Source organism: Pseudophryne corroboree, chromosome 10 (genome assembly GCF_028390025.1).
Source record: "Pseudophryne corroboree isolate aPseCor3 chromosome 10, aPseCor3.hap2, whole genome shotgun sequence".
NCBI lineage: Eukaryota > Metazoa > Chordata > Amphibia > Anura > Myobatrachidae > Pseudophryne > Pseudophryne corroboree.
The window spans coordinates 103,435,394-103,458,446 of NC_086453.1; the positions used below are offsets into that span (position 1 = coordinate 103,435,394).

Genomic DNA, 23,053 nt, shown 5'->3' on the forward strand with positions numbered 1-23,053 from the left:
CGCTCACGTGGGACACCGCGTCAGCCCGCTCACGTGGGACGCCGCGTCTGCACGCTCTGCAGGGGAAGGAAGATGGACGCTCTTGCCTCTCTGCATCATTACAGTGTGAGCTTCTTTCCCCTGCCAGTATCCTGCCAGTAGTAAAGTATTTATAATTAGAGTAAACCGGTCCACTTCTCTGTCCTTTGCGGTCCGGAGATGGACCACGTTCCGCCAGTTGCCGGTTCCTGCTCTATATGGTAAGGGGCAGGTCCCCCAGGCAGTTGGACCCACTCTGCTCTCTGCACTGTGTCATTCATCTGACATTGCTCAAAATGGTCTACTTCTGTACCCTCTCCTGGTGGCTGCAGCGGCATCTTCTGGGTCCTAGCGGTCATGTGACCATCACTTCCGGGTCATACCTCCAATTTTCTAGTGTTCCGGTATCTGACCGCTATCCCTATCCCCAATCCTACCCCTAGCCCTCCCTCTAGTGCCTAACACTAGCCTACTCTAGTGCCTAACACTCTTTCCCACAGCTTTACCCAGATGTCAACAGTCTGACAATGGCAACATTTCACCTGTCGACATTCTGACAATGTTGACACATTGCCTATCAACATTGTTCAAAATGTCGATATCATAACTGTCAAGATTGTTGTTGTCGATCTTTTGACTACATCCTCCATGAAGTGGATGTGCATGTTGATGAATGGGGGGTCATAGGACGGCTCGCATCTAATGCAAGTCATTCTAATGTATGGGTGGCATTACAGTTCTAGCTTTTTAACATTGTTTTCTACTCTCCCAGAGTACCCAGAAGACTCCTAATTTAGAGAGAGCAGCTAATTCTTCTGACAATGCATCATGATACAATTAACTGCATTGTAGTCTTTACCCTGCTCACCTATGACATGGCATAGGTCACGTCAGGGTAAATGTAATGGGGTAAGTGCGGGACTCCGTGTGAGAATGCCCATAATTTAAAACGGCAATCCTTTACAAGGTAAAACCAACCTGGATTGCCACTTTAAAACTACACACTTCCAGTTTTTTGCACCCTCTTACATTTACCCCGTCACACATCTCCAAACTATCAAACCCGAACAAATTTGCCCGAATTTGGACGAGGAATCGGAGGATGATAGTGAAGAAATGACGGTGCCGGAGGAGACTGCTCCTTCTAGTATCCAGAGGAGTGGTCCCTCTGGCGCAGTTGGGATAAAAGCTAGTGAGGTACCTAGTCAGATGGTGGTGGTAGGGGATTCTATCATCAGGAAGGCAGATAGGGCAATCTGCTACCGGGACCGTGATCGCCGTACAGTCTGTTGTCTCCCGAGTGCTCGGGTACGGCACATCGCGGACAGGGTAGATAGATTGTTGGGAGGGGCTGGGAAAGACCCGGCGGTCTTGGTGCACGTTGGCACCAAAGACAAAGTTAGCGGACGGTGGGATGTCCTTAAGAAAGACTATAGGGACTTAGGAAAGAAACTTAAGGCAAGGACATCTAAGGTAATATTCTCTGAAATATTACCCGTGCCACGCGCTAGTCCTGGGAGGCAGAGGGAGATTAGGGAGGTAAATGCGTGGCTTAGGGATTGGTGCAGGAAAGAGGGGTTTGTGTTCCTGGAACACTGGGCGGACTTCTCAGTCAGGCGCCATCTCTTTTGTCATGACGGATTGCACCTGACTGAGGAGGGGGCAGCAGTGCTGGGGGGAAGGATGGTTAGAAGGTTGGAGGAGATTTTAAACTAGGAGCCTGGGGGGAGGGTTTAGCTAGACACAACGGGGCGTGCAGTGAGAATAGTGGGGATGGCGGTAGTAAACGAAATGGGGGAGAAGTTGGGGGGAGGGTAAGAGCAGGCAGTAAGGTTACTAATATGGGTACTAAAAGAGATTTTGCCAAAGCACTAACCAATGACGATTACAGGTCATCATTGCTACATAAGGTGAAAGATGTCCCTAATGCAAGGGAAAATACTTATCTTAGTTGTATGTATGTAAACGCTAGAAGCATTACTGGTAAAAAGGGCGAACTAGAAATACTTGCAGCAAGCAAACAGTATGATATTAATTATAGGCATTACTGAAACTTGGTGGGACGAATCTCATGATTGGACAGTCAATCTAGAGGGCTATACACTGTTTAGGAGAGACAGACTAAATAAAAAGGGTGGAGGGGTGTGTCTTTACGTAAAGCCGTTTTTAAAACCTGATATATGGGAAGATATTCAGGAGGGGACTGTAGACACTGTCAAGACATTATGGGTCGAAATTGCATGCGGGGAAAAAGGAATAAAAAAGTTAGTATTGGGTTTATGCTATAGGCCGCCTGGTATCAATGTATCTGATGAGAAATTGTTACTAAAGCAAATTGAAAGAGCAGCAGGAGTAGGAGACATAGTAGTGATGGGAGATTTTAACTATCCAGAGATAAACTGGAAAAACGATTCATGTGATACTGCTAGGAGCAATATGTTTTTAAACACACTTAATGATGACTACTTAGTTCAACTAATTGAGGAAGCAACTAGGTACAATGCAATCTTAGACCTGGTATTAACAAACAATGGGGATTTGGTATCAGGTATTATAGTAGGGGAACCCTTAGGAAACAGCGACCACAATATGGTCACATTCAATATCAGTTTTCATAAACAGCCCTATACTGGCTCAACTAGGACTCTAAACTTTAGCAAAGCGAATTTTGAAAAGATGAGGGTATTTTTCAGGGATATTGAATGGGAAGGTTTGTTTTTAGGAAAAAATACTACGGAGAAATGGGAGGTACTAAAATTCCTGCTAGCTAAAAATACACTCAAATTTATTCCTACGAGCAGCAAAAAAGGGAATAAAAATCATAAACCGATGTGGCTTAACAAAAAGCTAAAGGAATTTATGGGCAAGAAAAGGCGAGCATTTAAAAAATACAAATCTGACGTGGAAGCAGAGTTATTTCAGCACTATAAGGAATGTAACAAAATTGCAAAAAGGAAATAAGAGCGGCTAAAGTAGAAACTGAAAAACTAGTAGCAAAGGAAAGAAAAGCGAATCCCCAAAAATTATTTAAATACATTAATAGCAAGAGATTAAAGAAGGAGAGTATAGGCCCTTTAAAAGACAAGTTGGGAGTCTTAAGCAAAAATGATCATGACAAAGCGGACACACTAAATTAGTTTTTTTCAACATTGCTAGAGAGGACCCAATTCAGGGACTAACACATAATCTCAATAATAAGAATATCCCACTGATAGGTACTTATTTAAGCGAGGAAGTAGTCTGTGACCGATTAAAACATTTAAAGATTAATAAGTCACCAGGTCCCGATGGTATTCACCCAAGGGTTCTAATGGAGCTTCACTCTGAACTTGCAAAACCGCTATTTTTGATCTTTAAGGATTCAGTAATATCAGTTATGGTTCCCAAAGACTGGCGTATAGCGGAAGTAGTATAACAAATAGAAGTTTGCAAGTGGGCGCAAAGGACCTACATAGATAATGTCCTCTGAATGGTAAATGTTCCAGAAGTGTCACAGTCTGTGTTCTTAGGTTCCCAATCCACCGTATGATCAATCAAGTGGTTTTCTTTATCTCAATGGAAAAAGAATAGATCATGGTGCAGATCAAAATTGGAGGGACAATACGTTTTATTTTACACAGGACACTCACAATTTACATAAAAAGAAACAGCATGTAACCAATCAAATGGTATAGGTGGAGGTGTAGACCTCTAACATCATCACGTTACCCTCCCAGAATGGTATTGGGACACCACTGGCGGTTCCGGATAGCACACCAGTTTGGAGTAGGCTTTGAATTCAGAAGTCACACAGTATCCACAGTAAAACGAAGAACGCCACCAGCTTCAGCTGGGATGGTAACGTGATGATGTTAGAGGTCTACACCTCCACCTATACCATTTGATTGGTTACATGCTGTTTCTTTTTATGTTAATTGTGAGTGTCCTGTGTAAAATAAAACGTATTGTCCCTCCAATTTTGATCTGCAGTATGATCTATTCTTTTTCCATTGAGATAAAGAAAACCACTTGATTGATCATACGGTGGATTGGGAACCTAAGAACACAGACTGTGACACTTCTGGAACATTTACCATTCAGAGGACATTATCTATGTAGGTCCTTTGCGCCCACTTGCAAACTTCTATTTGTTATATTGTTTCCTTTGGAATTTTATGAGGATTCCTGTGTTTTCCAAGCAGGCTGCATTGGTCCAGGCAGTGCATTTGTTCAATATATTTGTTTTTATTGTATAGCGGAAGTAGTGCCTATATTTAAAATAGGGAAGTAAAGCTGAACCAGGTAATTATAGACCAGTTAGTCTTACATCTATAGTGGGGAAAGTATTGGAAGGTATTCTAAGAGATAGTATTCAGAAGTTCCTTGAAGTCAATAAGGTAATTAAAAGGAATCAACATGGGTTTATGAAGGAGAGATCCTGTCAAACCAACTTACTTGGCTTTTATGAAACAGTAAGTGCAAACCTAGATCAGGGTAAAGAGGTGGATGTAATCTTTTTAGATTTTGCCAAAGCATTCGACACTGTACCACACATGAGACTTATCTACAAGCTACAAGAATCAGGGCTAGGAAGCACAATATGCACTTGGGTCAAAAACTGGTTAAATAATAGGGAGCAGCGCGTTGTGGTTAATGGATCTTTTTCAACTTGGACTGAAGTGCTAAATGGTGTCCTGCAAGGCTCAGTATTAGGACCGCTATTGTTCAATATTTTCATTAACGACCTAACAAGGTCTAGAGAGCATGGTGTCAATTTTTGCAGATGATACCAAATTGTGGAACGTTATAAATGCGGAGGGGGATGCTGAGTCGCTTCAGAACGACTTAGTTAAACTAGAAGCTTGGGCAGCGAAATGGAGAATGCGCTTCAATACAGACAAGTGTAAGGTAATGCACTGTGGTAACAAGAACAAAAAGTAACACCTACCTACTAAATGGGGTAAAATGAGGGGATTCTGTACTGGAAAAGGACTTAGGTGTCCTCATAGATAGCAAACTAAGCAGTAGTACCCAAAGTAGGACTGCAGCAAAGAAGGCTACTAAGATATTAGCATGCATAAAACGGGGAATTGATGCTAGGGACGAGAGTATTATACTCCCATTATATAAATTACTTGTGAGGCCACACCTTGAATACTGTGTACAATTCTGGGCACCTTACTACAAAAAGGATATCCTGGAGCTAGAAAAGGTTCAAAGGCGGGTGACCAAACTAATTAAGGGTATGGAGACGCTGGAATACGAGGAAAGGCTTGCAAGACTAGGCATGTTTACACTGGAAAAGAGGAGATTAAGAGGGGACTTGAACAACATTTACAAATATATAAGGGGACAATATACAGATCTTGCGCAGGACCTGTTTTTCGTTAGATCAACACAGAGAACTCGTGGACACTCGCTCAGGTTAGAGGAGAGGAGATTCCGCACAATACGGCGTAAAGGCATTTTTACGGTAAGGACGATACATGTTTGGAATTCCCTGCCTGAGGGAGTTGTAATGGCCGACTCAGTCAACACCTTTAAGAATGGGTTAGATAAATTCCTAATGGATAAGGATATCCAGGGTTACGGGGCATAGTCACGCACTATGGTTATTATAAAAAAGAGGGGTAAAACTTAACGGCAGTCATCAACTTCAGTCAAAATTTTATGCAAAATAATCGTGCATAGGAGACCACAAATAGGTTGAACTCGATGGACAATTGTTTTTTATCAACCATAGATACTATGTTACTATGTTACTATGTTACCCTGGCATAATGCCTTTAATCACATAAGAGTAATAATATTCAAGCAACTGTACCCCTCCAAAATTCATTTATACTTTTCCCTCCTAATTATTTTTCATAACTTTTCATTGTTTTGCTATACCCCTTGTCTCTTAGATTCTTCTTGTGGTTATGTAATAGGTCCGATTTTATGGAACTGACGGGATTTCAGCGAGTTTAAAGCGGCAATCAGTTATAAGCCTGGTTCAGCCTGGTAACGGATTGCAGCTTTACAATTAGCTGCAATCTCATTGAAATCCTGCCATTTCTGAAAAATCAGAACTTACTGAATACCCCCCTCCCCTTCATCTCATGAGGCAAAATCTGATCTAAACTTTCAGTCACACAACTGTTTTCACTTTTTTAACTAATAGGGGAAGGGGGGATGTAATAGGGTGTGAGAATCAGAAAGTGAGAGATTTTGGGGGTCATTCCGAGTTGATCGCTCGCTAGCTAGTTTTAGCAGCCGTGCAAACGCTATGCCACCGCCCTCTGGGGAGTGTATTTTAGCTTAGCAGAAATGCGAACGCATGTGCAGCCGAGCTCTGCAAAAACAGTTTGTGCAGTTTCAGAGTAGCTCTGAACCTACTCAGCGCTTGCGATCACTTCAGCCTATTCGTGTCCGGGTTTGACGTCATGCACCCGCCCAGCGAACGCCCAGCCACGCCTGCGTTTTTTCAAACACTCCTGCGTTTTTTGCAAACACTCCCTGAAAACGCTCCCTTCCTGTCAATCTTCATGCGGCCGTCAGTGCGAAGGAAAACTTCGCTACAACCTGTGCACAACCACAATGGGCTTTGTACCTGTACGACGCACGTGCGCTCTGCAGCCCATACGCACGCGCAGAAATGCAGTTTTTTTCACCTGATCGCTGCGCTGCGAACTCGGAATGACCCCCTTTGTGAGCGTTCTCCTGGTTTTTTTTTATATTTTTATAGTGGCAATCATTTACATGGCAAAACCAGGTTGATTTTGCCATGTAAATGATTGCCGCTTTAAAAACACTCTCACAAAATCTATTGCATTCCCCACTTGTTGTTTGGTTGGTTTAGAACAGCTCAAATAAATATGGCGATGTATATTTGGAATTCTAAGGCCTCTGTAATGGTGAGCAGGATGTAGCAGGATGGGGAAGCATTTGATATCCGGCTGTTGGGTTCCCGGAGCTCAGCATACCAGCGCCGGGATACTGACCGCCGGGATACTGACCACCGGGATACCAACAACTATTCTCCCTCTTGGGGTGTCCACGACACCCCTGGAGGGAGAAAAAATAGTGTGGTGCACGTAGCGAGCCCGCAAGGGGCTCTTTTGTACTCGCCCCACTGCCGGCATTCCAGTGGTCGTGATCCCGGCACCGGTATGCTGGGCGCCGGGATTCCGACAGCAGGGATATCATAGTAGACCCGTAGGATGTTACTGCCTAAATATATGTGGTTACAGTTAAAGAATGATAATGTACATAAAATATCCCTAAATTCAAATCAGTGATGGTAAAAATGGAAGCACTGTAAATCCTCAATATACTATTTTATAATCAAATAAACATTAAATACAGTAGCACATTGTAAATGCAGATATTAAAACATTTATTACAGTTAAGAGAGAGAAAACCTGGCATTTAAATAAAATATAAGATGGATTTTATTTTATGTAACAGGAAATTTTCCACTGACATAAAAATCTGTGATTTTTGCACATTAACCTGCAAAACCCGGGGTTTTGGTCCATGGAAAAGTAGACTGAGTCCCGGGTCCCCGACCGTGCTCCCAACCAGGGTTACCAAGCTGAGACCTGGGAATTTGGCGGGATTATAGACCCCATAGGCAAACATAGGGGGGTTGCCCGGAAACCCCCCTCCTCTTGGCAAGTGGCTTAAATTATGGCAATAGCAATGGAATATAATTGTGTGTGTGGATCTGAGTCCTCAATCAGTGCACTGGACCAGAAAGTAGCTAACAGGAAGAATAGACAGGAGCCTTATCATGAGGTGGGAGAATGTGTGCTAAGAAAGTGCAGTACTGGTTCTATTATGTTTGTGTATATTAATTATGGTATGTTTAACCTTTTCCTGACCACTTATTTTATTTATATTAGTTACAGTAAATATGTTTGATGCAGCCTGTATTATAGACCATCTATAGTGATAAATATTAATACTGTATTCCTTACAGCGTCCAGTGTATAAAATGTCCAGGGTCGTTACTAGGTTTTTCTACTGCTCAGCCAGACTCCCGCACTTGCTCCAATATTCCGCTGAGTGGGAGATTGCGGATTGCATTTGGAAACCCCCTCTAGAATACCTGCATTTGCCACTCGACACGGAAATTTCCCGTGGAAAAGGGGTGTAAGATAGTATATTCTGTGTTGCACACGATTATAATAAATGAATGGAAGAAGGATAACTTTGTGCATGATTGCTAAATTAATTGATTGGTGATTGTATATAGAAATACAATTGCTGTTCAGATCATCACACACCAGAACACTTAGTAAAATTAAGCCTTTATTTGTCTTCTTTTCACCCTTTAAAGTACAACAAACAACTGCAAAAGATTGACAGCCAGATACATTAATATGCCCTTAGTATTTCCTAATATGTATGGAAAATCTGCCAATGTGCGTGCACATCTATGAATAAGTGTGTCCTTTCTTAGAGCAAAACGCAAAGTGTTCTTCTTCAACATTTTACATTATGGACACTGTGTAGATATGTGACCGTTACATAAAATCTGTTTATCATAAATAAATATTTATTTGATTTCAATGTGTTCACTCTCTTCAGCATACCGCCAAGATGCCAAATTGTCCCAATATCTCCTACCGTGATCCACCCAAACCGCACACTGCTCTGTCCAAGCCATGCCCCCATACACCAAAGTCACACCCACATTGTCATGATGGCAAGCCCCTTATTATTGGGAGGTATGCCTTCAGTGATAGCTGTAGAATATGCTGCGTGACAATAGTATATTTACTCAGCAGCAAATTTAAGTGAACACAAATATTTAACGTAACTTGGATCAAGTAAAGTTTTGGACCCAGGCTCCAGATTAGCTTGAGTAATTCGGACCATGCATTAGCGCGGCGGTTCCCCAATACAACGATCAAAAACACAATCGGCAGCCAGCGAAGACTTGTGATCCGTTGAGGATTCAGGGAAATTCTGCATGTTATAAATTCTTGATTTAGGAATGCAGATCATATTTTGGTCGGAATAGGCAAATTGGGGAAATTCATCATATTGGATTTCCCCAATTCCCTGACCCCAGTGTCAGCTGTGGATGCGCAGAATTGCATTTCCTTTTCTTTTTGATAAACTGTTATATGCTCCAGTGTTGGCAGTGTTGGGGCAATATGCAGCAGATGTATGGCTCCCATAATGTTTATGTAATGAGAAAAGAGGAGGGATAAGCAGGTTTTATAGTCCATGTTCAGTTGACTGTTTGCAATATGCAGAATACAATCTTTCTCACCATAAGATGCAGGACTGAAGTATTTATTAACTGGACGTCTGTTATATTTTGATTTTTTTCTGTTTATTCTCCGAAAACAATTCTTCCAAATCATTATTCATCTTGGCCTTTCTTTTTTTCCTGTAGCGTCTCCAAATGCAACTGAACGCAGTTACTGAGATGCCCATGAACAGAATTAAGTGCCCCACAGCTAAGAGAACTTTGTCATGCAAATGAGTTGCATACGACAAACATGCAACTGATACGCCGATCAAAAGTGTTACTATTCCAAACCCTAGCAGGCAGCTGTGGCAGGAGTTTTCCATCCCACCAGTTGTAGTGCTGATCAGGTACGGGTCTGCAGTGCTCTTCTGAGGTTGCTCATTCTCATACGGCCCGGCCTCCGGCTCAATTTCCTTCAGCTCCACTATCAGATCCTGGGGGAAAATAGGCGATGCCATCAATCTTGTAATCTAATAACTGGTGAGAAAATAGAAAAGTAACTTTATATCAGACAAACAATCTTCACAGTTCAGAGGTTAAACAAACAAATTAAATCAAAGTAAATACAGGTGACGCCAGTGCGTAGCTTGTAGTGGCAGGCATATTGCCAGGACACAGTGTTAACATATAGGGGTATTGTTAGAAGTGGACATGTTTCCTATAGCAACCAATCAGATTCTACTTATCATTTATCTAGCATCTTCCACAAGATAATAGCTAGAATCTGATTGGTTGCTATGGGCAACATCTCCACTTAGAAAAACTTTAGTAAATATACCCCTTAGAAACCAAGTAAATACACTTCATTGCTAGGCACACACTGGCACACACTGGCACACGCCCTTGAGTCTCTTGTTCATAATCTTAAATCTTATGTTCTCCAAGATGGCATAAAATAAACATTGGATGCGGACGTCTATGTGTCTGAAGATTGGCACTGGCTCATTGGAGGTAGAGTCTAATGTCTTCCTGCTCCAGGAAGCTACTACTATGAGACAAATGCGGTACCCAGATGAGAAGAAAGCAGGAATCCAGGAACAAGCGGAACGTCGGAGCCAGGCGGCAGATAAGAGCAATGAAGAATAAGCCAAATTCAATATCCAGGAAGCCGGTTCAGCAAATGTTTATAGTTCAACTGCATAGCAGGGATCCCTGTTACATAGACGAGACCAAAGAGAGGAGTTTATATAATCTAGCTTTTGTCCTGTCTTGCTGACTGCAACTTTGCCAACTCCACTTGGATGTACCAAACTCAACTAAACTCAGCATGTCTAAAGCAAAGCTTATTATCTTGCCAACTCCTTGTGTCACTGTCCCATGGCGTTATCCTCATGGTTTACACTCTAGCCAGCTCTGCATGCTTGCTTTCTTGGTCATCTTGTTTCTGCCCTTAACTGTACACATTCAGTCCATCTCACACTGCACTGTAAGCAGGGGTGTTGTCAGAAATGTATGGGCCCCATAGCAACATGTTGAAGGGCGCCCTCCCCAATGCTTCTAGGGACACTACTCTCTTTTGCAGCACTTGTTGAATTGCCCCAAAGTAGTGACCTAGTTTGCATTATATCACACATTGGGGGTCATTCCGAGTTGTTCGCTCGCTAGCAGATTTTAGCAGCATTGCACACGCTAGGCCGCCGCCCTCTGGGAGTGTATCTTAGCTTAGCAGAATAGCGAACTAAAGATTCGCAGAATTGCGAATAGAAAATTCTTAGCAGTTTCTGAGTAGCTCCAGACCTACTCACAGATTGCGATCAGCTCAGGCCGTTTCGTTCCTGGTTTGACATCACAAACACGCCCTGCGTTCAGCCAGCCACTCCCCCGTTTCTCCAGACACTCCCGCGTTTTTCCCTGATACGCCTGCGTTTTTCCGCACACTCCCAGAAAACGGCCAGTTTCCGCCCAGAAACACCCACTTCCTGTCAATCACACTCCGAACACTTCAACGATGAAAATTCTTCGTTCGGACGTGAGTAAATCTACTAAGTTTTGTGCTAAAATACTAACCGCATGCGCACTGTGTACCATGCGCATGCGCATTTTTGCCTTAATCGCTCCGTTGCGAAAATCGTCAACGAGCGAACAACTCGGAATGACTACCATTGCCCCCCCAGTTAACAATATGCTACATTGTAGTGCCACCAGTACATATTATGTCACACAGTGTCCCCAGTTCCCATTATACCACACAGTGCCCCCAGTTCACATTATACCACACAGTGCCCCCAGTTCACATTATACCACACAGTGCCCCCAGTTCACATTATAACACACAGTGCTCCGAGTTCACATTATACCACACAGTGCCCCAGTTCACATTATACCACACAGTGCCCCCAGTTCACATTATACCACACAGAGACCCCAGTTTACATTATATCACACAGAGCCCCCAGTTCACATTATACCACACAGGACCCCCAGTACACATTATACCACACAGTGTTTTCCATGCAAATACAGGTACTTGGTAGACAAATTTACGTCCTTCGTGCAGTCAGGCCCCTTAAGCCTATGTGCTCCTTTTGACAATCTTGTATGTACTAGTCTGTTTTATGTATGTGTACTGCTCCTTTCACCTTACCCCATTCCCTTGCCCCTCATGATGATGTAATAATTGCAGGAGACATGCTCTTCACAGTATGGTAGGTGCTTGGTGCTTACACAGTAAGTTGCAGGTACTAGTGCTCACATAGAGAAGGCTCCTGACTGCACAGGGAATGTGTATGCTATAGATGTGCACGCTCATACACCATACTGACATGGGAGTTTATGTAAATGTGTGCAAGCAGTAGGATTTTTGTGATCTCATTTGAGATTTAAAGCGGCAAAAGTATAAAATGACAGCATGATACATGGTGGACAATGTGTTGTATGGAGTTATTGCTTGAGATGCATATGGTGCATATACAGTAGTTTGTAATGCATAAATCTATATATTGAGCAAATAGGTATAGACACAGCATATAGAACATTGGTATCCCGATCGTCAACACAGCGGCCCAGGTAAGTACTAGGCCGGGGATGGGGTGGTTATGTTTAGGCAACCCCTGGGGGACTTAGGATTAGTGGGGGGGGGGGGGTTTAGCTTTAGGGTGTGAGGAGGGGGGTTTAGGGTTAGGCACCACCAGGGAGGAGTTAGGCTGTGGTTGGAGGCGGTTAGGTTTAGGGTGCGGGGAGTGGGTTAGATTTAGACACCACTCAGGAGGGGTTAGGGTTAGGCTGTGGAGAGGGGGGAAGACTTTAGGTTTAGGCACCTACAAGGGAGGCGTTAGGGTTAGGCTGTGGTTGGAGACGGTTAGGGTGCGGGGAGGGGGCAGGTTTAGGCACAACTCAGGAGGGGTTAGGCTGTGGGGAGGGGGGAAGACTTTAGGGTTAGGCACCTACAAGGGAGGCATTAGGGTTAGGCTGCGGTTAGAGATGGTTAGGGTTAGGGTGCGGGGAGGGGGCAGGTTTAGGCACAACTCAGGAGGGGTTAGGCTGTGGGGAGGGGGGAAGACTTTAGGGTTAGGCACCTACAAGGGAGGGTTAGGGTATGGTAGGGGGATGGTTAGACTCCTTAACATCTCATGTCGTGAAGACTGTTGGGATGCCGCTGTCGGTCTCCTGACTATTGTCATCCCGAAAGCCAGCATTTAGTTCCCAATCCATAGTGAGATATATGGGTATTAACAGTAATGAGGGTTGAGAGATAGCTGTATATACCAGACTATTGCTGTACTACACAGGAATGCTGAGCTAATGCTGCTAATGTAGGCGTTACAATGGAAATTTGGTATACAGTACATGCACACATACTGTACATATGAGGGATATACTTATACACGTTTACATTGTCAGTGATGGAAATTAATGCATTAATGCCCCTACACACTGACGTTGTGTTATCTTTGTTGCACTGTTACATGTTCAATGTAGAGTATTATGTTACTGCAGATAGTTGGTGACTTTGTTAAATTAGTTAAAGTATATGTGTGGGTAATTAACAAAACTATCTAGGAGCAGCGTACAGAAATAGTGACCGCATAATATAATATTTCATATCCCCTAATCTCCTTTAATAATCGGATTTTAAGTTTGTACGATGTGTCATTCTGACTGTGGCTTTGTGCTGACTTACACGTAATTTATGATGATGACTCTCTGGCTGATCTGAATAACTACTATCTACAAGCAGGGAGTCCAGAGTTTTATCTTTGGGTTATCTTTAACTTTATGACATATCAGAAACATTCTACCACCATGAAAAAACTGAAAATATAACTTGGTTGATACAGAAGACCTACTAATAACATTCACACATAAAGGAGAATTGGTGATACTAGTTAGAAAGCTGGTTACATACTATCAGACAGTGGCCCTCATTCCGACCCGATTGCACGCTGCACTTCTTCGCTCAGGTCTGGAATGCGCATGCGCGGCGTACGCATTGCGCACGCGTGTCATTGCCCGGTGATGGATCAACAACGCTGACAGCGAAGAAAGCGGTCAAAACAGCGTCCGCAAGAAGACTGACAGCGGAAAGGCGTTCCGGGGCGTCAACTGACCGTTTGAAGCCGTTTTCGGGGAGTGGTAAGAAAAAGGCAGGCGTGTCCAGGCGAACGGAGGGCAGATGTCTGACATCAAAGCCGTGACCTGGATCCGTCGCACAGGGTAAGTATGTCCAGGGTTGGTCTTGTTTTGTGTAAAACTTTTTTAGCATAGCAGGGCTGCACAAGCGAACGCAGCCCTGCTATGCTAAAATACACTCCCCCATAGGCGGAGATTAGTTGATCGCACCAGCAGCAAAAAGTTGCTTGGTGCGATCAACTCGGATTGAGGGCCATTGTGTGCTGATCCGACAAAGCAATTCATTGGGTCGGGGATCACCTGTAGACACTGAACAATTTCTAGCTCAGTGTGTGCTTTCTTCAGATCTCTTCAACAGGAATAGGAGCCCGATCTGACCGTTGCAGGAGCATTTGAAAGTGTTCATAGTCTATCGCTCCTGCAGATTTCCTGTCTGTAATCCCAATTATAAACACTGCCTCCGGCCTCTTTTACCAGAAAACATTTGCACATAGGGGGTAATTTAGACCTGATCGCTCGCTAGCTGTTTTTTGCAGTCCTGCGTTCGCATAGTCGCCGCCCACCGGGGAGTGTATTCTAGCTGTGCAAGTGTGCGATCAGGTCTGAATTACCCCCTATGTGCAAATGTTTTATGGTAAAAGAGGCCGGCGGCAGTGTTTATCATTGGGATTACAGGAGCCCAGGATTTACTCAGACGCTGCGATCACTTCAGCCTGTCCGGGACAGGAATTGACGTCAGACATCCGCCCTGCAAACACTTGGACACGCCTGCGTTTTACAAAACACTCCCAGAAAACTGTCAGTTGACACCCACAAACGCCTTCTTCCTGTCAATCTCCTTGCGATCAGCTGTGCGAATGGATTCTTCGCAAAACCCATCGCACAGCAACTATACGCTTTGTAACCGTGCAACGCGTCTGCGCATTGCGGTGCATATGCATGCGCAGTTCTGACCTGATCGCAGCGCTGCAAAAAATGCTAGTGAGCAATCAGGTCTGAATTACCCCCATAATACTTAATTAGAATGGTATGGTAACTTTTACATATGTATTTGTGAATTTTGTAGTAGTGTCTTTGTATACCAACTTGCAGTCCAGGTTTCTGGTCTTTTAAATCAAGTTTGTATGGGTGAAACGTGATGCAGAGACTACGTTAATTAACTATGTTCCTTTTGTCACCGGAGTGGGCCATATTTGGGTTCCCCAAAAAAACCAACGTGTCACCAAAGTGGGTAAGAAGCTGTTATTAGCTCTCAGTTCTGCAGCTGAAAAATAACTATTTTGCAAAACTGAATACATCTTAGCCCTCCGTTATTTTCTTATATAAAGAAAAACTTCATCATATCTTTCAGATGGATTGGGTGGAGACCATGGGGCAGATGTTTAAAGCCTAGAGGAGTTATAAAGAAGTGATAAGTGGAAGGTGATAACGCACCAGCCAATCAACTCCTAACTGTCATTTTTCAAACCCGTAATGATTGGCTGGTGCGTTATCCACTTATCACTTTTTTATCACTGCTTTATCACTTCTCCAGGCTTAATACATCCGTCCCCATGTTTGAAAAGGAAAGACATGTGGGTCCTTTTTTTGATATCTGGGAAAGTTATATTACAACGTTATCTCTTCCAATGCGCAAGGGGATTCATAACAGTTTGCATCTGACTACTTGGTATGTGTTGAGAATATTAGATGGCGACACCCCCCAGGACCCGCCCCCCCGCTGCGCCCCTACCCCATTGCTTTATGAACTACTGCATCATATAAACTGTATTGTATTTTGTTTTACAGTGTCAAATAATCTATAATGCTTAAACTATTAATATGATCTTTGTACTTCAGCAATATCTTACTATATATCATTTATTTTCTGCTACTGATTATGAATTGAGGAGATGTTTCACATTGTAATTTGCAAATATTTAGCAGTTAATTGTATTGTTACAATGTTAACAAATCAACTATTGTACAACTTTTTTGTTATTTCATACTTCAGTAAAAAATTGTTAAAAAAAAAGGTTTGTATGGGTGGAGCAGCAGGGCCATAGCATGGTGTGTTGCTACCAGTGCCGCCACCCAGGGAGCAAGGCAAAGGGGGTGGTATGGTCACTGCCCCAGTGGCACCCTTTTCCAGCTTGTAAGGTCACAGGGCTTGTCATTCAGCTACACCCAGCACCGATCTTCCTGCTCCTAGAGCTCGTTCTGTGATGTCATGACCTCATGAAGTTTGTTCTGTGATGTCATGACCTTATTTGCGGGGAAGGAGCATGACAAAATTGATCTCTGAGAAAGCCCCATTCCCATATACAGTATATCTATCTATCTATCTATCTATCTATCTATCTATCTATCTATCTATCGATATACACACACACACAAACACACACTTATAGAACACTGCAAGGAAATGGATATGGACACAAATCCTCTGTATACCACATTCATGCACTCAGCTTGCCACCATTCAGCCACAATACCCCTTATTCAATAACACATATATAATAATAATAATAATAATAATATACTGCCACACCCGGGACTCAAACCCATAACCTACTGCAACACAGCCACACACCCCACCCACGAGCCCATTGATACTGCATAAAAACTATGAGATTTCTAACTATATGAAGCTACCTGTACCTCATAAAAAAATAACCAGCACCATAATGGAGCAGATCCATGCAGTGTGCATCCAATCCTTTGCAGCTACACACAACTCTGATCACCCCTTCACAAAGTACAAGGTAAGCTCAGTGCTGCAAGTATGGCGGTACAGGGCAGTACTGCATACCGGTAAGAAATTGCAATGCTTGCAGCCACTGCTGTGAGAGGGGAGGAGAGGAGAGCGCGCGCCTCTCCTGCCCCTCACTGCTCAGTCCAGTCTCCGGCGGTGGTGTGAATCTCAAATGAGGCGCCGGTTTGTTAGCCAATCAGAGCTTGTGGACCAGCAGCCGCGGTTCCTGATTGGCTGCCAGTCCGCAAGCTCTGGTTGGCTAACGAACCGGCGCCTCATTTGAGATACACACTGCCGCCGGAGACCAGAGTTGGACTGAGCACTGAGGGGCAGGAGAGGTGCACGCTGTCCTCTCCTCCATTCACACAGCAGCAGCAGCAGCAGTGAGCAGCATGGGGGGTGGGGGGGCTATGGACTGTGAAGGCATTTGTGTATCTGGCACTGTCGGGGCATTTGTATATGTGGCACTGTGGGGCATTTGTGTATCTGGCACTGTGGAGCATTTGTGTGTGTAGCACTGTGAGGCATTTGTGTATCTGGCACTGTGGGGCATATGTGTATCTGGCACTGTGGGGCATTTGTGTATCTGGCACTGTGGGGCATATGTGTATCTGGCACTGTGGGTGAATATGTGTATCTGGCACTTTAGGAACATATCTGGCACTGTGGGGGCATATGTGTATCTGGTACTGTGGGAGCATATCTGGCACTGTAGGGGCATATGTGTATCTGGCACTGTGGGGGCTTATCTGGCACTGTGGGGGCATATGTGTATCTGGTACTGTGGGAGCATATCTGGCAGTGTGGGGACATATGTGTATCTGGCACTATTGGGGTCATATGTGTATCTGGCCCGCAAATGTGTATCACGCTCCCATTTTCATTGGCCACACCCTTCGGCATGCGCACACAGTACCACTAATAATTTTTTTCTACCACTGGGTAAGCTTCAAATAGTTCAAACTCTCCAGCTTGGAATTCTCTAGCTTTCTATGCAAGGGCAGATATCACAATGAATAGAGCGTCCGACTACAATGTCATAGGCAATGGTTTCGTATCCCGGGCACATCAGGATCCCGAAATGTAATAAAGGACAGTGCGACTGAACAACAAAGAGCTATCAACTCAAGTCCATGAACAGAATGGGTGGGGGAAGGAGACAGGGGCAGTCAGGAGATGCTGGGCTTCAAAAAAGGGGGGAAGCTGCAAGTGAAAGTAATTAGATAATTCATAATTGACAAGTGCTGCCAATAGCGACCCCTACCCTGCAGCGCTATGTGTGGAGCACACTCCGCACACACTTAGTTACAGCCCTGCTCAGCACAATCTGCTCTGACTCCTCCTACTCAGCAGCATGGGCTGAAGCTGAGAGATACTGACAGAACTGTGTAGGAAGCCTGACATGTGCAGTATAATAGTGGTGACCTAGATACATGTGGCATAGCACAGGTAAGCTATGGACAGTGGTCAGGTAACTGAGAATATAGTGATTAATGTCAGGTGTATGATATCAGTGTGACTTCAGTAGAGTGATCAGTGTGTATCAGGTGTGTGATATTAGCGTTGCCTATGTGTATGAGGCATGTGATGTCAGTGTGACCTGTGTATTCTGATCAGTGTGTATCAGTTGTATATACTGTGTGTGTATATATATATATATATATATATATATATTAGTGATGAGCGGGTTCGGTTTTACTCGGTTTTACTCGGTTCTCAAAACGGCATCTTATTGGCTATCCAAAACACGTGACATCCATGAGCCAATAAGATGCCGTTTTGAGAACCGAGTAAAACCGAACCCGCTCATCACTAATATATATATATATATATATATATATATATATATATATATATACATATATATATATATATATATACAAACAAATATAGAAAGCCACAGCACTCGCCACCCCAGAAGCGGGGTGCAGTGTCTGCACTCACCACTCATAGGGTGGGGTGCCTGCAGCCCATGGCCACCTACCCAAATACATACAAATAGAGAATTCAGCACTCACCATAGCAAGCTCACTTGTCCTCACAACATCAATAAATAAATGATGGGGGTTTAGTTAGTGAATTGGCCAATGCACGGAAGCCTGCAAACCGCTCGCCAAGGTACCCCACCTTCATGCAGGTCCTACACTATCACAAAGCCTTAAGAATTAAAACCTGGCAACTGTATCACACATAATATAACTGCAAATATGCCCACTAGGTTTAATGTATGCCTGCCACATATCTAATGGCTTTTAAAGGCATACTAGTCACCTGACACAGCCGGTAAATTACTAAGGAGCAGCTGACACAGTTTTAGAACAATTGAGATTACACAGGGGGGCATGAAAAGGCCTGTGGCCATGGTTAATAAGAGTTAACCAAAGATTAACCCCATAATATACAAACAAATATAGAAAACCACAGCACTCGCCACCCCAGAAGAGGGGTGCAGTGTCTGCACTCACCACTCATAGGGTGGGGTGCCTGCAGCCCATGGCCACCTACCCAAATACATACAAATAGAGAATTCAGCACTCACCATAGCAAGCTCACTTGTCCTCACAACATCAATAAATAAATTATGGGGGTTTAGTTAGTGAATTGGCCAATGCACTCGGTTCTCAAAACGGCATCTTATTGGCTATCCAAAACACGTGACATCCATGAGCCAATAAGATGCCGTTTTGAGAACCGAGTAAAACCGAACCAGCTCATCACTAATATATATATATATATCAATGGATTGGAGGAGGGGGCCCTAAATCATTATAGTGCCTAGGGCCCCATGCAGTCTTAATCCGACTCTGATGGTAGCTACTCCCTTGAGTATTAATTCCCTGAAAGGGAAAGAGGAAAGGGATTCTGCACAAGATAAGGATGAAGTCATCAAACGTCTGAGATTCATTGGTTTGAATGATAAGGAAGAAAATAAATAGCATCCAACAATTATTTAATATACAAAATATGACAAAGGATAGTGTTTGTTGGCGGTGCACCTGAGATTTTGTATACAGTGTACTCAGAAGATGCAAAAAACAAAACAGGAAGAAACTCTTTTTGGAGGCAACAAATGGTATACTGTATGTTTATTATAACAAGCTGTGAATGTTTATTAAAAAAGTAAAACATTTTATTGATATGAGTTAAAATAAAGGGGAAGACAGTGCTCTAGATGTGAGTGAACCAATTCCTTACCAAACACACAAAAACCAACAGAAGAAATATCTAAAATTTAAACAGATTGACAAATAGAACAGCGTGTAAATAATCCTACTTATAATAAAGGTTCTAATAAAGCCAACAACTGTAAAGTGTACCTTTAGAAGGTGACATAAATACACTTTCTAAATACTATATTATCCTAATATTCTATTTATGAAGTGATAATATCTCGCTGTCTAGATGCATTTTGTTATTCTGCTTGCATCTTACTTTGAATAAGGCCCAATTTCTGATGGGTTGGGATTGATCTGCCGACGTTCGGGATGACAGTGGTCAGAATACCGACCGTGGCATCCCGATGTTGAGAATCCTGACAGCGGAAGATAGGTATACTTACCCCTACCCTCCAGCAACCTAAACCTAACCCTCCATCCCCTCCCACAGCTTAACCCTAACCCTCCATGGTGGTACCTAAAGCTAACCCTCCCTCCCTACAGTTTAAACCTAACCACCCCATCCCACCCACGGCTTACCTATTAGATGGAACGGCAGTAACTTGGTTGGGATTCCGGCAGTCTGGATTCCGTAACCGGGCTTGTGACCCTATTCAAGATGCCGGTGTCAGCATTCCGAGTAGTGACGGGATTCCGGCGTCGGTATTCCGACTGCCGGGATCCTGACCGCTGGGATCCTCACCGGATCTCTTTCTGATGATCCAAGTATAGTGGGGGAGACATATCAAGCCTTGGAGAGAGATAAAGAGGGGAGCGATAAAGTACCAACCAATCCACTTCTAACTGTCTTTTTTCTAGCATTGTCTGTAAAATTACATAATCTGATTGGTTGGTACTTTATCTCTCTCCACTTTATTTCTCTCCCAGGTTTGACTCATCTCCCCAGCAATCTGCTACACACTTGAAACAATATACTTCAGAAAGTGCAAAAATGTATATTAAAGTGCTACATCTCTCTCTCTCTCTCTCTCTCTCTCTCTCTCTCTCTATATATATATAGTTTGATTTGTATAAGAAATATTCTAAAGAGCTACAAGCTACAGTAGGACAAACTTGAGAGACCTCCTGACCAGCGAGGTATCACAGAGCCTCTCATTTGGAGGCAGCGTTCTCAGCTATTCTATAAGTATTGTTTGTTTCTACTGTACGCACATAAGATGCTACCAGGCTGCAGTAAGTGCTAAAATAAAAATATGTTTAATGATTAAAATACCACAAAGATGGCACATTAAAAAGTGAATTAAGGTTGTCGATCATAGAACAATGACACTGCCAACATCTCAATGCATAACAAATAAAATAAAGACAGCTCGACCACCCCCTATTGCATTACATTGAAAATGATCTGTAAAAAGTTCAATTAATTGGGTTTTAGTTACTAAACAAACCTAAGCTCTACTTCTGGTATATGGGCATTTCCTACATTTATTTATTCTGAATATAGTATGTGCTGAGACTTCATGGGATTAAATAATAATTTAAATGCACATTACTACACAATAAGGGCTTATAATAATAATAATAATAATAATAATAATATTATTATTTTATAATTCTAATTATTATACATAATTATTATTAATAATATTATTTATTTTTATTATCCATAATAATAATTTAATCAAAATGTAATCATATCAAGAACAGTTTCTAATGTTTCTATGAATAAGGATACATTTATAGACACTTTCTCAAATTACACAAATCCATTAACATATCGCATAAATTACCCTTTTATTATTATTATTATTATTATTATTATAATAATAATAATAATAATAATAATAATTATTATTATTATTATTATTATTAATAAGAAGAAGAATAATAAGAAGAATAATTTTATTTATATAGCAACTTTCTCCCAATATGAATCAAAGGGGTCAATCCTATTAGCTAATATCATTGCGGCATTGGTCGCACTTTACGGCAGCCTGAATTTGCACAAAAGTGCTCGCTGCCCCATAAGGCTCCGAGCACTTTACCGTGAATTCAGCCCGAAACCAGCCCACGAAGAGTGCTAAAACGGTTTCAGTCGTCTTACATTTGTGATTTACATAGTGATTTACATATGAAATCACAGTCCATTTAGAAAACACAAGATATAAAATTAGAGTAACAGAGAAGAGAACTAAGTACAGTATTTGGGTGGTATGTTATTAGGAACTAAACACTGCTTACAAATTTACCGCCATACTTGATTGTAGTTGCTTAAACAGCATATCTATAAGATGCAAGAAAATAAAGGCGCTGGAAATAACACCAAGATAAATTAATTCTCTTACCTGATTTTTCTGACACTTTACTTTTTTTCCCCAGCAAACAGCTAAATAGCCGCTCATGTGAGTTTCATAGAAAATCTTTCAGTCACATGAATGTGTCCCTAATACTACAGTATTTACTTAGAATTATCTTTCTTATATAGGCATCTATGATTTGTTATTTAGCTACTAAATTCCATTCTTTAGATTTGGTTGCCATTGTAATTAGATGACTCACTTGTCTCTCTGCTAATGTGGAAGAATGATTCTGCTTTCTGCCTCAGTGAGCTGCAGTCCCTTCTTCTAGCCCTTCCAAGCAGAATCTGTACCTTTCTCTGGATTTTCTCTTAGCTTTAAGTTTCACTAAGTTTTCTTTTTTTATATGTACAGTATATCACTCACTACCAGTTCCCTCCCATTCAATTAGAGCCCAGACTGTGAGATGAAAATGATAAAAGAACAAATTAGCTAGTTCCTCTTGCAGCTTCTAGATAGCAATTTGAACTGCTAAGCTTTCACAGCTTTTCCTCACCAACAGGAGCTGACAACACACCAGTCATCAGGCAGGGGAACACTAAATAAACAGTGTTATAACTAGAATGGCACATAGATCCACTCAGTGATATGCAACTGCTGCAACATAAAATAAACTGGTACTAAAGAATATATTATTATTATTATTATTATTATTATTATTATTAAATTGGAGTCTAATTTAAATTAGGTCATCACACACATTTACGGCTGTAGCAAATGCACATCACACCTAACATTCACAGCACATGCCCCTAGCTCCCGCTGCACGTGTTGTGCACAGCAGGTGTGATGTAAATAACGTGTGCTGTGGGAGAGAAGAGGACTGGGAATGGAGGAGGATAGCTATTAGTAGAACAAGGGGGGGGGGGGGGAAGCAGAGAGCAGGGGGTGTGGGTTAAAAAATAGTCACTAAATAGATAGGCAGTCGATAGGTTGACACAAGATGGTCAACAATCGGTAAGTAAGTCAATAGTTAAATGGTTGATGTGGAATTGGCCGACAGGGTCAAAAGGTTGACCTGCAAATGGTTGAC

General features: G+C 42.5%; 1 long non-coding RNA gene across 1 annotated transcript; it reads right to left on the reverse strand.

Annotated features, from left to right (window-relative positions):
* Positions 1-8,274: 8,274 nt before the first annotated feature.
* LOC134966152 (uncharacterized) lies at positions 8,275-22,509 on the reverse strand. Its single transcript, XR_010188592.1, has 2 exons — positions 22,223-22,509; positions 8,275-9,721 (listed from the first exon to the last, which is right to left on the reverse strand). It is a non-coding gene; the product is annotated as an uncharacterized LOC134966152 (long non-coding RNA).
* Between the last annotated feature and the right edge of the window lie 544 nt (positions 22,510-23,053).